The following is a 13,223-nucleotide window of genomic DNA, read 5'->3' on the forward strand; positions in this document are numbered from 1 at the left end:
CCAGGCACTGTTCCAGTACAGTGCTCCAGAGGGCCCACCCGCCCACACTCCTTACCAGCTTATGTTTTCGGGGCTTATGTGCACGGAGCATACGGCGCCCGCACGACACTCCACCAAGCAGCTGGAGCATCACCGAGACGTTGCAGGCGCTAAGTATGCATGTGCACACTGCCCGCGTTCATGTGCTGGACACCCGGCCCTGTTGCACTGTCCCAGTTGCAACAGGATCTGGAACCCACCACTGGACAGTAAAGTAATGGGAGAATCGGCCCAAGCTCTCTTTGATATTTGATAGTGTTGTAGTAAGTCCTTTCCCCCCCTCCCAACTGTAGTAACTTTCCCCCCTCCCCCATGCAGTGCAAATTGTGCAGCTGCCATAATTACAGCTTTCTACAATTACATTCTAAACCAAAGCTAAATTGACCTTTCTCATCACGTTGTGCAGAAAATTAAAATATCAGACAAGTAATAACCACTGTTTAAACAATGTAATAATGCTAAGCAATTAGAAGTTACAGGGCCATTTACAGCTCCTATACATCAAGCTTGTTTTGGTGCAGAACTAAAGAGTCTGCATTCAAAATAAGGTCAGTCTTTACCCTACCAGGAGGAGGATCTCCCGTACTCAAGGAGGAAAGGATCGCAGCCTCTCTTGAATTGAGACTCAAAAGTCTGTTCCCATTGTCATTCCTCCAACCGCTCTTCCAGGGTCTTTATTAAATGTGCCTAATACCTACCCCTACGTGTTCGCTTCATTTATTCCGTGCCTCAGCTGCATATCTTTAGCATTGGTTATGCACAATTAGCACTTAGTTATTGTCTTCTCGCTTCTGTAAGATAAAAGCTCTTTACCAACTAATCTTTAGCAGTCAAGCAAGGCAAGTAATCTTTGATATCCTCAGAACAAAATGTTTATGGAGATTCTCAGTCATTCAGGTCATGGTTATCCCAAAACAGAGGTGGGTTTCTACCGGTTCGCATCAGTTTAGTGGTAATTTAGCCTGGGTCGCAGAACCGGCAGCGACCCAGGCTGGCCACGCCCCTGAACCAGTTCCCCGGTCTCCATTGCGGGCATGTTTTTTATTCGTTTTTCATGGTTTTTGTGGATCTACAGCAGTGGTAGTCAACCTGGTCCCTACCGCCCACTAGTGGGCGTTCCAGCTTTCATGGTGGGCGGTAAGGGTTTGCTGTAACTCTGCTTTATAAATTTTATAAAGTAAAGTTACTTTCCTACTTTATAAATCGCCATTACTGTGGAACCGGTGGGCGGTTAGAAAATTTTACTACTAACAGAGATACAAAAGTGGGTGGTAGGTATAAAAAGGTTGACTACCCCTGATGTACAGTGAACTACGCATGCACAACGAACCGGCACCAACACAGGTAGGAACCCACCCTGTCCCAAAGATGCTTTTTCAAAAGGCAACTCGCAACTTTTTCCTTGAAGACATTTCGCTTCTCACCCAAGAAACTTCTTCAGTTCAGTCAGTTCACTTCAGGTCCATCAGAACTGAAGAAGCTTCTTGGATGAGAAGCAAAATGTCTTCGAGGAAAAACAAAGTCCGGTTGTTATCCCAAAGGTGCTTTGGGATAAGAGCCGAGGTGGCGCAGTGGGTAGAGTGCTGTACTGCAGGCTACTTCAGCTGACTGTTATCTGCAGTTCGGCGGTTCAAATCTCACCAGGCTCAAGGTTGACTCAGCCTTCCACCCTTCCGAGGTGGGTAAAATGAGGACCCGGATTGTTGTTGGGGGCAATATGCTGACTCTGTAAACCGCTTAGAGAGGGCTGAAAGCCCTATGAAGCAGTATATAAGTCTAACTGCTATTGCTATTGCTTTTTCAAAAGGCAGTTGGACTTTGTTTTTCCTCGAAGACATTTCCCTTCTCACCCAAGAAGCTTCTTCAGTTCAGTCAGTTCACTTCAGTCAGAACTGAAGGAGCTTCTTGGATGAGAAGTGAAATGTCTTCAAAGGAAAACCAAAGTCCAGTTGCTTTTTGAAAAAGCGGGATGGGACCCCAGAACAAAAGAGGGGACAAAGTTTCTTCAGGCTCGGGAGAGAAATGTGGTTGGATTGGGGAGTGGGTTTTCCGCTCTCCCCACCCCACCCACTTTGAAAACCTTGTTACAAGAGGAAATACAATGGTGCAGGAGTGAAATTCAGCAGGTGCTGACAGGTTCTGGAGAACCGGTAGCGGAAATTTCGAGTAGCTCGGAGAAACGGCAAATGCCACTTCTGGCTGGCCCCAGAGTGGGGTGAGAATGGGGATTTTGCAGTATCCTTCCTCTGCCACGCCCACCGAGCCACGCCCACAGAACTGATTGTAAAAAAAAACTGCATTTCACCACTGCAATGGTGGCTATGGCTTCTGCTACCAAAGCTGGGATTAGATTTTGTAAACCTTCAGAGTACAGAAAAGGAGAGTTCCATACTTGGAAGAAATAGCACAAAACTTGTAGATCGTGGCCAGATCACCTGATAACAGAAATTTCAAGGGAGACAAGGCAGTTTCTAGAGGTGTGCTATGAATTGCTATGGATTCCAGTGCAGATTCTTTCCAGATGTTCTCCAATTGCCATATTATGGTCCAAATAAGTCCAGATGATGATATGGATCAAAGCCAGGCACAAATTTGGACTGTACCATCACAGCCACACCTGGCTCTAAGCCGGATGAAAATGTATATAAACCTGGGATGTGGTTTTATAAACCTGTCCATGACTTAGAATGAGAATGGAAATATAAATAGCGACATCCATTGGAAAGCAGCTTCAGGTTTGGGTGTATTTGAAACTACAGTCTGTCAAGCTGCTGTTATTTGTGTTGCTTTAAAAAAAAAAGCTTGGTTGTAGCACTCTGTTTCTTCAATTGCAGAATCATGCCTCCTGAGCTACTGGCTTTTTAAAGAAAAATCTGGCTTAAAGCCTTTCAGCTCATCTTTGTAGACAGGGATATGATTCAAAAATGTTAGCAACTAGTTCTCTGCCTGGTTGCTGGGTGGGCGTGGCCATGGTGGGCGTGGCCTACTCAGCTTGGTTCCACCACAAAACTGCGCTCGACTAAACCGCACCTGACTAAACCGTGTCGCTGACGTCATCAACAGGGCGACAACAGCGCGGAGACAGAAGCACGCTGTAAACCCTAAACCTAAAATTAAACGCTAAACCTAACCCCCCTAAACCTAATCCTAAACCTAAACCTAACCCTAACCCTTAACCTAACCCTAACCCTAACCCTTAACCTAACCCTAAAGCTAACCCTAAAGCTAACCCTTACCTTAAGTTGAATCGGCTTGCTTTCAAAGCGCTATTTAAAACGCCCTTCTTTCTCCGCACTGACTTTTGTCGCCCTGTTGATGACGTCAGCGACGCGGTTTAATCGGTCACGGCTTAGTCGAGCGTGGTTTTGACGGGTCACGCTCAGCTTCATGCACCATGCCGGGGGGGTATTTTCACCCTCCGCAGGCTCCAGAGGCCGGAAACGGGCCCATTTCCAGAACTTCCGGGAGGCCCGTTTTTTGCCCTCCCAGAGCTTCTTCATGGGCACTTACCTGGCATCCAAAACAGGCTGCTTGGAGACTCCTGGGAGGGGCAAGGAGGTGTGGGAGATGCTAGACAGTACTTGCAACTACCGGTTCAATGAACCAGATATAAAATTAGCATCCAGTTCACCCGAACTAGTCCGAACCGGCTGAATCTCATCCCTGTTTGTAGATATGTTGAGAGTTTATTTTATTACATTTAGTCTTAAGCATAAGACATGAATTTACAGTAGGTTGGAGGTAAGGGAGCTGGGTTGGTTTTATTTGTCAATCTCCTTTTTGCATAGACATTGGTAGCTGGGCATGTTAATTTACTGTAGCAAAAAATCAGGACATTTTGATATGTTTTTAGGAGCTGCAGCTGTATGCCTTCATACAGTAGGCCCCAATCTCAGCTTGTTGGAAGATAGATGAGACAAAATGTACGAAGAAAACTCTTAAAGATTAGTGTTTATATGTTTTGAAAATGAGGGTTTTTTTCTGTTTTTAAGACCTTATTGAAGGCAAGAACAGCCATTAATAAATCTCTTATTAATTTTTCATCCCACAAAAACACAAAACCCTTAAGTCAAAATGCATGGTGGAGATTTATTTTATAATGATAGAAGTTTTAGATACGAAAAGTAGAAATTGGAAACTTCAAGTAGGCTCTCCAAACATAAAATTTATACATGATGGACTAGATAGGTGATGGTAGTCTAGTTTAAGTCAAGGTTTAGTCAACCTTCCATTTGTTTAAAGGTAGGTTCCCCCACACATGGTGCTAGTTGTTTCCGGCTCTAGGGGCGGTGCTTGTCTCTGTTTCAAAGCCGAAGAGCCAGTGCTGTCCAAAGACGTCTCCGTGAGTTTTAGATTGCTGGGGACAGAAATGTTCTGTATCAATTAATTCTGTCCCTGCTGTTCAGTTTAAATGTTTATCCAGAAAATCGGTGAATTTAATGCCAAGTTATTCAGTCCCTTTCTTGGATGGGTGCAAACCATCCCTTTTGTGCAGTTTTTCATTGGACCACCTGCAGGCATCATGACTAATAAAACCAAAGCCTTCCCTAAATGTCAAAGGCGCACAGAACGCTATTACTTTCCCACCAAAGTTGGTTCCTATTTTTCTACTTTCCTTTTTACATGCTTTCGAACTGCTAGGTTGGCAGAAACTGGGACAAGTAACGGGAGCTCACTCCCTTACACGGCGCTAGGGATTCAAGCCGCTGAACTGCCGAGCTTCTGATCAACAAGCTCAGCTTCTTAGCCACTGAGCCACCGCGTCCCATCAAAGTCAAGGTTTATTCGGCGGCAAAAGAGTCTTATTACACACAAACCTTATTTCTCTCACCTGCAACCTTCCCGAACTTGCCTGTCAACTAAGTTTCTCACCAGGTTCAAACCAGGAAACTGGTTTAAGAACTGTTTGCAAAGCAACTGTGTTTTCTAACTGGTTTGCTAAAAGGGGACTTCCTGTTCTCTTCTCCACATAGAATGAGGTTTAGAGGTTTATTCAACTTGTATGCCGCCCTATTCCTGAGGGACTCCGGGCGGCTCACAAACCTGGAGGGACAGGACATCATACAAAAGGGAAAGAACAAAGACAAACAACAATACAAAACAGTTTAAAAAGGTCTCAACTAGCACTCCAGTTCGAGAGGGGATGGAACTCAGCAGCCCCAGGCCTGCTGGAACAGCCAGGTCTTAACGGCGATACGGAAAGCCTGAAGGGTGGTGAGGGTCCGAATCTCCACGGGGAGATCGTTCCAGAGGGCTGGAGCAGCCACAGAGAAGGTCCTCCTCCGGGTGGTTGACAGCCGGCATTGGCCAGTCGATGGAATTCGGAGGAGGCCTAGTCTGTGGGATCTAATGGGTCTTTGGGAGGCAATCGGCAGATTACCTCCCAAAGATTGACTAATGGGTTCCTAATCTTTCTGAACATTAGGAACCCATTATTCAAAATGGCTGAAGAGATACTTTCTTTGACCTTCCATTTGTTCCTTGTTCTGGAGAGCCTGGGATCCCTCACCAGCTTTCTGCTTGCGACTTCTGCCCATTGTGATTGGAATGCCAAGTAGTCTTCTTCTTTGGTTCTAAAAGTAGGAACGGCAGCATAACAGCCCAGAATTCCTCATTCAACGTAAAGCATTTTCTATTTGGCACTAGCACTGCTCCGGTTGCTGGGGTTGCTAACACTGCTCCGCTGCTCCAGTTGATAGGACGTGAAGTGAAAAGAGGCCACTGCACATGCTCCCTTTTAGATACGGTGATCTTGAAATAGATTTGCAAGCAGGGGGAAAAGGTAACGCACCTTCCGTGAGTTGTGCTCTGTTCCTGCTGATTATGCAGGCAACATTAGGATCGTGGTTTGTCGTAGACTTCTTCTCAGGTGCTCTTTCAGCTTCTCCGTCTAGACGACTCCTCCGGGATTTTAAAAACTGTCTCCTAAATATAAATCAGTCAACCTTTGCTTGGCTGTTTTTAGCTGTTTCTCCTGTTCTCCCCTGTGAACTTGCATGGGGAGGAAAATTTAATTAGAATTGGAGGAGAGAGAAAGTTGCGGTACAAATTCTGCCTACTTCAGCCCTACGAGCCTTGGATCTGGTGGACTTCCATCAGTGGACTTTTACAGAGAAATGGCATCTTGTGCTCTCTCCCACCATGGTGCTTGTCCATGGAGAGATGACACTCCTGTTGCGTTTTGGCCTTTTTGTCCACTGAACGATGTGAAAGAATCACTCAAGCTCTCCGTTTTTCCTAGCATGAGTGATGGGATCGGTAGAAAGAATGGGATTTCACACTTTCCTTCCACGTTTTATATTTAGATGATGGTTTGTGCATCTTCACGTTTTCCCATGGATCGTTTTTATCTTAACTATATACGAATATTTCCTCAAGGGGCAAGAACCTGATCAGTTTGGTGTTTTTTTTTGCAGAGGACAAACAATGCCCACCCAGCCACAAAAGAAAGAGAAACTATAAAAGAAGATTTGCTCCCTCGGTCGGTCTCTTAGCTTTTGTCCTGTAAGAAATAATAATGAAATATAAAAATAGGCTGCGGGAGACCACAGATTGGGAAATAAGATCCGTTTGGTGAAACTTGATTTGCCCATAAATAACTCCAACATTTTCAGGATCATTTTATAATCTGTGTTTATAGTGAATGAGTTTTAATCCACAAATGAAAGAAAGACAGAAAGAGAAAGGAATGGGGGTTGAAGTTTGGGAGAGAGAGAGAGAGAGAGAGAGAGAGAGAGAGAGGGAGGGAGGGAGGGAGGGAGAGAGGGAGAGAGGGAGGGAGAGGGAGAGAGAGAGAGAGAGAGAGAGAGAGAGAGAGAGAGAGAGAGAGAGTGAGAGTGTCCACAAATAAACTCTCCAATTTTCCTTCGGGAGCCGAGCTAATTCTTTTCAATTCACTTTTGTTTTTATTACACTATTTTCTCCCCTTCTCTCTATTTAGCAAGCATAAGGATAAATTTCCAAAGCTACCCAGTTGGAAAATAAACGGCTGCGCCGTTTGTCTAGCATTCCGATCTTTAGAAATGTAAATCAGTCCAACTGCTGTTCCATTTAGAAAACCTCGCAACTTCACAAAGCATTAAAGGCCCCTCTTTTCAGTATACAATTTACTCGGTGACAATTTCCCTCAGATTTCGGCTTCCAGCATCATTAGAGAGTGAGTGACTAATAAAATACGAGGGAGCCGCTATCAAAGGTTGGGCAGGTCAACCCGCGTATAATTCTGTGTACTTTTCCCGGGTCACCTACACCAGACCCTGCTATTTGAAGGTTAAATTGTTGCAATTAAGTACATATACAGCCTATTCCCATAGCTACTCTGTTGTTCAGTGTACTGTAAACAATGCATGCATTTATTTCGGCTCTTAATTGGGTCCAAAATGTTGCGGTTTGGAAGATTATTGAGGGGAGTTGGAGGGGCGGGGGAAGAAAGGACATTGTAATCTAAGACCAAATTAAAGAATGCTTCCTAGACCATGGTGGGTAATTAGCTGAAGCAAAGGCCTTTTCGTCGGTCCACGTCAATGCAAAAGAAAAAAGTTCATTTGGGTGACTATTTTTATTTTTTATTTTTAATTGGACTGCAGCAGGCAGTTCCTCCAAGGATGTGTTTATAGATGGAACTCGATTATGATGCCATCTCCCCTCCCCCCAATAGCATCATTCATTAGCTAAATTCTTCTATAGGCTGAAGGACCCCTGGCTGGTCTGGGTGGTGGGGGGGTGTCCACTCTCTTCTCCAGACTGCATTTAAAGAGATCATTCTTTTGAAGCGGGGAGGAGGAGACCCATTGTACAATAGCAGTGGACTTATATACCGCTTCATAGGCCTTTCAGGCCTCTCTAAGCGGTTTACAGAGAGTCAGCATATTGCCCCCAACAATCTGGGTCCTCATTTTACCCACCTCGGAAGGATGGAAGGCTGAGTCAACCCTGAGCCGGTGAGATTTGAACCGCTGACCTGCTGATCTAGCAGTAGCCTGCAGTGCTGCATTTTAACCACTGCGCCACAAACCATCTACTCATGCCACCATGCTAGACAATTTGGGTTTCTGTAAAAAGGCCGGTTTTTACCTCTTTCGAGCTCCAATTTTGGATTTAAAAAGATGGGGATAGGAGGAATCCTACAAAGCTTTCGCTGCTTAATATTTCCTTGCTCTCCTGTAGCTCCTCATACATAGACCTAAATTTGGTGGCATCCATATCAGTCGCAAGGGTGGCTCAGTGGCTAAGACACTGAGCTTGTCGATCAGGAAGGTCGGCAGTTCGGCGGTTCGAATCCCTAGCGCCGCGTAATGGAGTGAGCTCCCGTTACTTGTCCCAGCTTCTGCCAACCTAGCAGTTCGAAAGCATGTAAAAATGCAAGTAGAAAAATAGGAACCACCCTTGGTGGGAAGGTAACAGCATTCCATGCGCCTTCGGCATTTAGTCAGGCCGGCCACATGGCCATGGAGACGTCTTCGGACAGCACTGGCTCTTCGGTTTTGAAACAGAGATGAGCACCACACCCTAGAGTTGGGAATAACTAGCACATATATGCGAGGGGAACCTTTATCATGTGTGCAAGCAATAGATAAATAGCTAACATCAGATGTTTCATTTCATCTATTTTCCTGGAAATCTGCTTTCACTGTAAAATTATTTCTGATTATTATGGACGTCTTTGGCTTATGACATCTCCCAGGTATTACAACTTAGCCACAACTGAATATGCTGTTTCTTCTTCACCTATATCCTTAAGCTCACATCTCACCGAGCCATAAAGTGGTTTGTTCTGCATGTTGTATGAACCCAACTAATTTTGGTTAATTTATATCGACATAATGCAATGTATCTGGAGCTTGGGGGCATTGTGAAATTTCATAATATCGTTTCTCCTGATTTTGAAGACAAGCCTGTTACTAATTATATTAACTAAAGTGATCCTGCTTACTTATTTTGTCAACGTTTTGTGCACCTACAGTATTGATGTATCTTAAAATTATTTTGAGAATTACTGTATATTTAACTGCTGTTCCTAAGGTATGCTACAGAAGGAGATCAAGCCAGCCAAATTATAAATGGTTAATCAGTAAATGCATTCATTTGAAACTAATTTGTATTTCTCACTTTAAATACTTTTCTGCTTAATAACTATAAGGCATAGATAGATAGATAGATAGATAGATAGATAGATAGATAGATAGATAGATAGATAGATAGATAGATAGATATAGAGATAGATAGATAGATATACATACACATACACATACACATACATATATATACATACACATACATATATATACATGTACATATACATATACATATATATATCAGAGTCATAACAGAGGACAGCCTGTGGCTCAGTGGTTAATTCATCTGCCTAATATATAATATAGCAATAGCAGTAGACTTATATACCGCTTCATAGGCCTTTTAGGCCTCTCTAAGCGGTTTACAGAGAGTCAGCATATTGCCCCCAACAATCTGGGTCCTCATTTTACCCACCTCGGAAGGATGGAAGGCTGAGTCAACCCTGAGCCGGTGAGATTTGAACCGCTGACCTGCTGATCTAGCAGTAGCCTGCAGTGCTGCTTTTAACCACTGCGCCACCTTGGCTCTTAATATAGCCCTGGTTCGAATCCCAGTAAGGGTATGGCTAGCTGATGAGAGCTAAATAGCTTGAAATAGATCTATACTAGTCTCCCTTTATTTATTTATCAGCACAAACACAACAGACAGACAGACAGACAGACAGACAGACAGACAGACAGACAGACAGACAGACAGACAGACAGACAGACAGACAGACAGACAGATAGATAGATAGATAGATAGATAGATAGATAGATAGATAGATAGTTTTTTATTTTTGGGAGGGGGGGTAGTGGCCCAAGGCTCTATTAGTTAGCCTTTCTAGTGTAACATTTTAACAAGGGCCTACAAGCATTACATAGCTTAGGGCCTTGCCCTTCTAAATCTGACCCAAGTGTGAATCCAACCATCGCTAACTGAGAAAATTGGAGTGAGCCGCATTGATTCTGCTCTTCTGTCTTGGGCCTATAGCTGCTTTTCTTGAATTAGAAAAAGGACACAAAGAACCTATTCAACTTATCTAGTGTTTACATTTTCTGAGCTCTGAAAGATTAATATTGATGTACAGGTAGTCCTCCACTTACAACAGTTCATTTAGTGGCCAGTGACAGTACCGAAAAAGTGACCTATGACCAGTGGTGGGATTCAGCCAGTTTGAACCGGTTGTTAACTTTCTAAGCACTTCGGAGAACCGGTTGTTGGAAGAAATCTCATTTTGGTTTTTTTTCACTTTGCAGGGCTAATCCTGTAAGGAAGGCAGGGAGGAAACATTCTGGTGTTGTTTCTAGCCTAATCTTTATTGCCCTGCTTACAGAAACCACCTCTCCGGTTAACCCTTTTTACATTGTAACAGCTAAGGCGAAGCGCTCATTGACATGAGTGACTTTGAGTTCGCCACGCCCACCCAGTCACATGATCACTGAGCCCCGCCTACCCAGCTGGTCATTAGGGCAGAGAACCGGTTGTTAAATTATTTGAATCCCACCCCTGCCTATGACCCCTTTTCACACTTAACAACCATTGCAGCATCCCCATGATCACGTGATCAAAATTCAGACACTTGCATACTCATATTTATGACGGTGGCAATGTCCCGGGGTCATGTGATCCCCTTTTGCGACCTTCTGACTATGTCAGTGGGGAAACCACTTAACGACCATGTTATTGACTTAAAAATGGCAGTGATTCATTTAACAACTATGGTCATAAAATGGGTTGAAATTCACTTGACAACTGTCTCGCTTAGCAATGGAAATTTGGGGCTCAATTGTGGTCGTAAGTCGAGGACTATATCTATATAAATCAGTATTTTCTGCAAAGTTTTGCCCCGTGTCTTTGCAAGGCTACCTTGGTAGAGTGGTTCAGAAGGAAGGATTATGCCCCTGAGTTCAGAACTGATGCTATAATCAGAGAACACACTTTTTATATAGACATTGAAATTGTTGCTCTTTCTTTATATTGCAAAAATTAAAAAAATGGTTATATTAAAAAAAGGAACTGATGCTACCATAAGTCAACCACTCATTCAGAAGCAGAAGCCACACAAACATGTAAGATAAAACATCTGTTCAAACCTTGATCAGTAATAATCCTCCAAGCCCTGATAGCCAACCATGAAATATATTTTATTTATGTACGTATCAGTCAAATTTGTATTAGCTGCCCATCTTACCAAAAGCAACTCTGGGAAGGAGAGAAGAAAGGAGGGAAGGAAGGAGAGGAGAAAGGAGGGAAGGAAGGAGGGAATGTAGGAGAGAAGGAAGGAGGGAAGGAAGGGGGAAAGGAAGAGAGAAGGAGAGAAGAAAGGAGGGAAGGAAGGAAGGAGAGAAGGAGGGAAGGGGAAAGGAGGGAGGGAAGGAAGGAAGGAGAGTAGGAGAGAAGAAACGAGGGAAGGAAGGAAGGAGGGAAGGGGGAAGGAGGGAGGGAAGGAGAGTAGGAGAAAAGAAACGAGGGAAGGAAAGAGGAAGGGAGGGAAGAAGAAGTAGGACCGTTGTAAGATAAGATGGATCTATGGGATGGTAAGAAAGCAATCTTCAAGCATATTGTCAACTGTAGGGAAAAATTGTTATAAATACATATTATTAATAACAGTTATGAGATCATATAATTGTGAATGTATATATGAAATTGATAAAAAAAATTTAAAAAAGCAACTCTGGGCATTATACAACAATCAGATCCTTATGTGGTCGTTTCTTTTAGCCCATACAAAATAACAACTGCCTCAGTGGCACAGTGGTTAGAGTGCAGTACTGCAGGAGGCTGCCAGCAATTTGACAATTCAGATCCCACCAGCCTCAAGGTTGACTCAGCCTTCCATCCTTCCAAGATGGGTAAAATGAGGACCCAAATTGTTGGGAGCAATATGTTGACTCTGTAAACCACTTAGAGAGGGCTGTAAAGCACTGTGAAACTGTATAGAAGTCCAAGTGCTAAGTGCTATAAATAAAACAATTGGATAAAAATCACAAATATTAAAACAGCAGATACAGAAATCTACAAATATACAACCAATTTGTATCCTGAGCGGTGGTGGCGCAGTAGTTAGAATGAAGTATTACAGGCTAATTCTGCCGACTGTCAGCAGTTTGATTCTCACCGGCTCAAGACTGACTCAGCCTTCCATCCTTCCGAGGTGGGTAAAATGAGGACCCAGATTGTTGGAGGCCATAGGCTGACTCTGTAAACCACTTAGCGGGGGCTGTGAAGCGGTATATAAGTCTAAGTGCTATTGCTATTTTGGGCCACACCATCCCAATCCATTCCTATTCTGGCTGTTAAGATTTCCTGAGCAACCAAACCGCATAGAAGGTCAGCATTCTAAGTCTTTCTGGGATGAGGTTGTGAGGAGAAAGGGCTGGGTGTAGATAAGGAGACCCTAGGAAAATATGAAGAACTCGGTGTACTTCAAGACATGGGGAAGATTTTATGAATGGTTAGAGAAAGACATACAGAAAAGAAAGTAAAGGGAAGATTTGGAACCCAGATGATACTCCATCAAGTAAGAAAAGGGGAGGAAAAGGGGGGGGGAGTAGGGAAGAGAATAATAATATATAAGTATATATTCAATAGTAAGATATAAAGGGGGGGAACACAATCAGGATAGATTTGAGAAGTGAATAAGAAATGATATTTAACTAGATTTAAGATTTAGTTTATTTGTATGCCGCCCTTCTCCGGGAGGGACTCAGGGCAGCGAACAACTCAAAAGGGGAAAGGGGATACAAACACAATACATATAATTAAAATACACAAGAGTCATACGGCCATACAAGTCGAGAGGGGAGGGGAACTCATCAACCCCAGGCCTGCCGGCACAGCCAGGTTTTGACGGCTTTCCGGAAGGCCTGGAGAGAGGTGAGGGTCCGGATCTCCGCGGGGAGTTCATTCCAAAGGGCCGGAGCTGCAACAGAGAAGGCCCTCCCCCGGGTAGTGATCCATGATATTTAACTATTTTTGAGTCTGCGGAAATACCACCCCAAGAAAATAAAAATTAAGAGCTGGAAGAGACACCTACAACAATAGAAAAGAGAAAGGAAGAGAGGAGGAAAGGGGATGAGAGGAAGGGAAGGAAGATAGAGGTGAGGAGAGGAAGATGGAAGGGAGAA

The 13,223-nt window shown here is 43.8% G+C and overlaps 1 protein-coding gene across 3 annotated transcripts in view; it reads left to right on the plus strand.

The window, feature by feature from the left end:
* LMO3 (LIM domain only 3) overlaps positions 1-13,223 on the plus strand; it is a 125,390-nt gene that overhangs the window by 109,169 nt on the left and 2,998 nt on the right. The gene's annotated exons all lie outside the window — the stretch shown is intronic.

This window comes from Thamnophis sirtalis, unplaced genomic scaffold, assembly GCF_051295495.1.
Source record: "Thamnophis sirtalis isolate CommonGarterSnake01/CBP01778 unplaced genomic scaffold, rThaSir2_p1.2 scaffold_9, whole genome shotgun sequence".
Classification (NCBI taxonomy): Eukaryota; Metazoa; Chordata; class Lepidosauria; order Squamata; family Natricidae; genus Thamnophis; species Thamnophis sirtalis.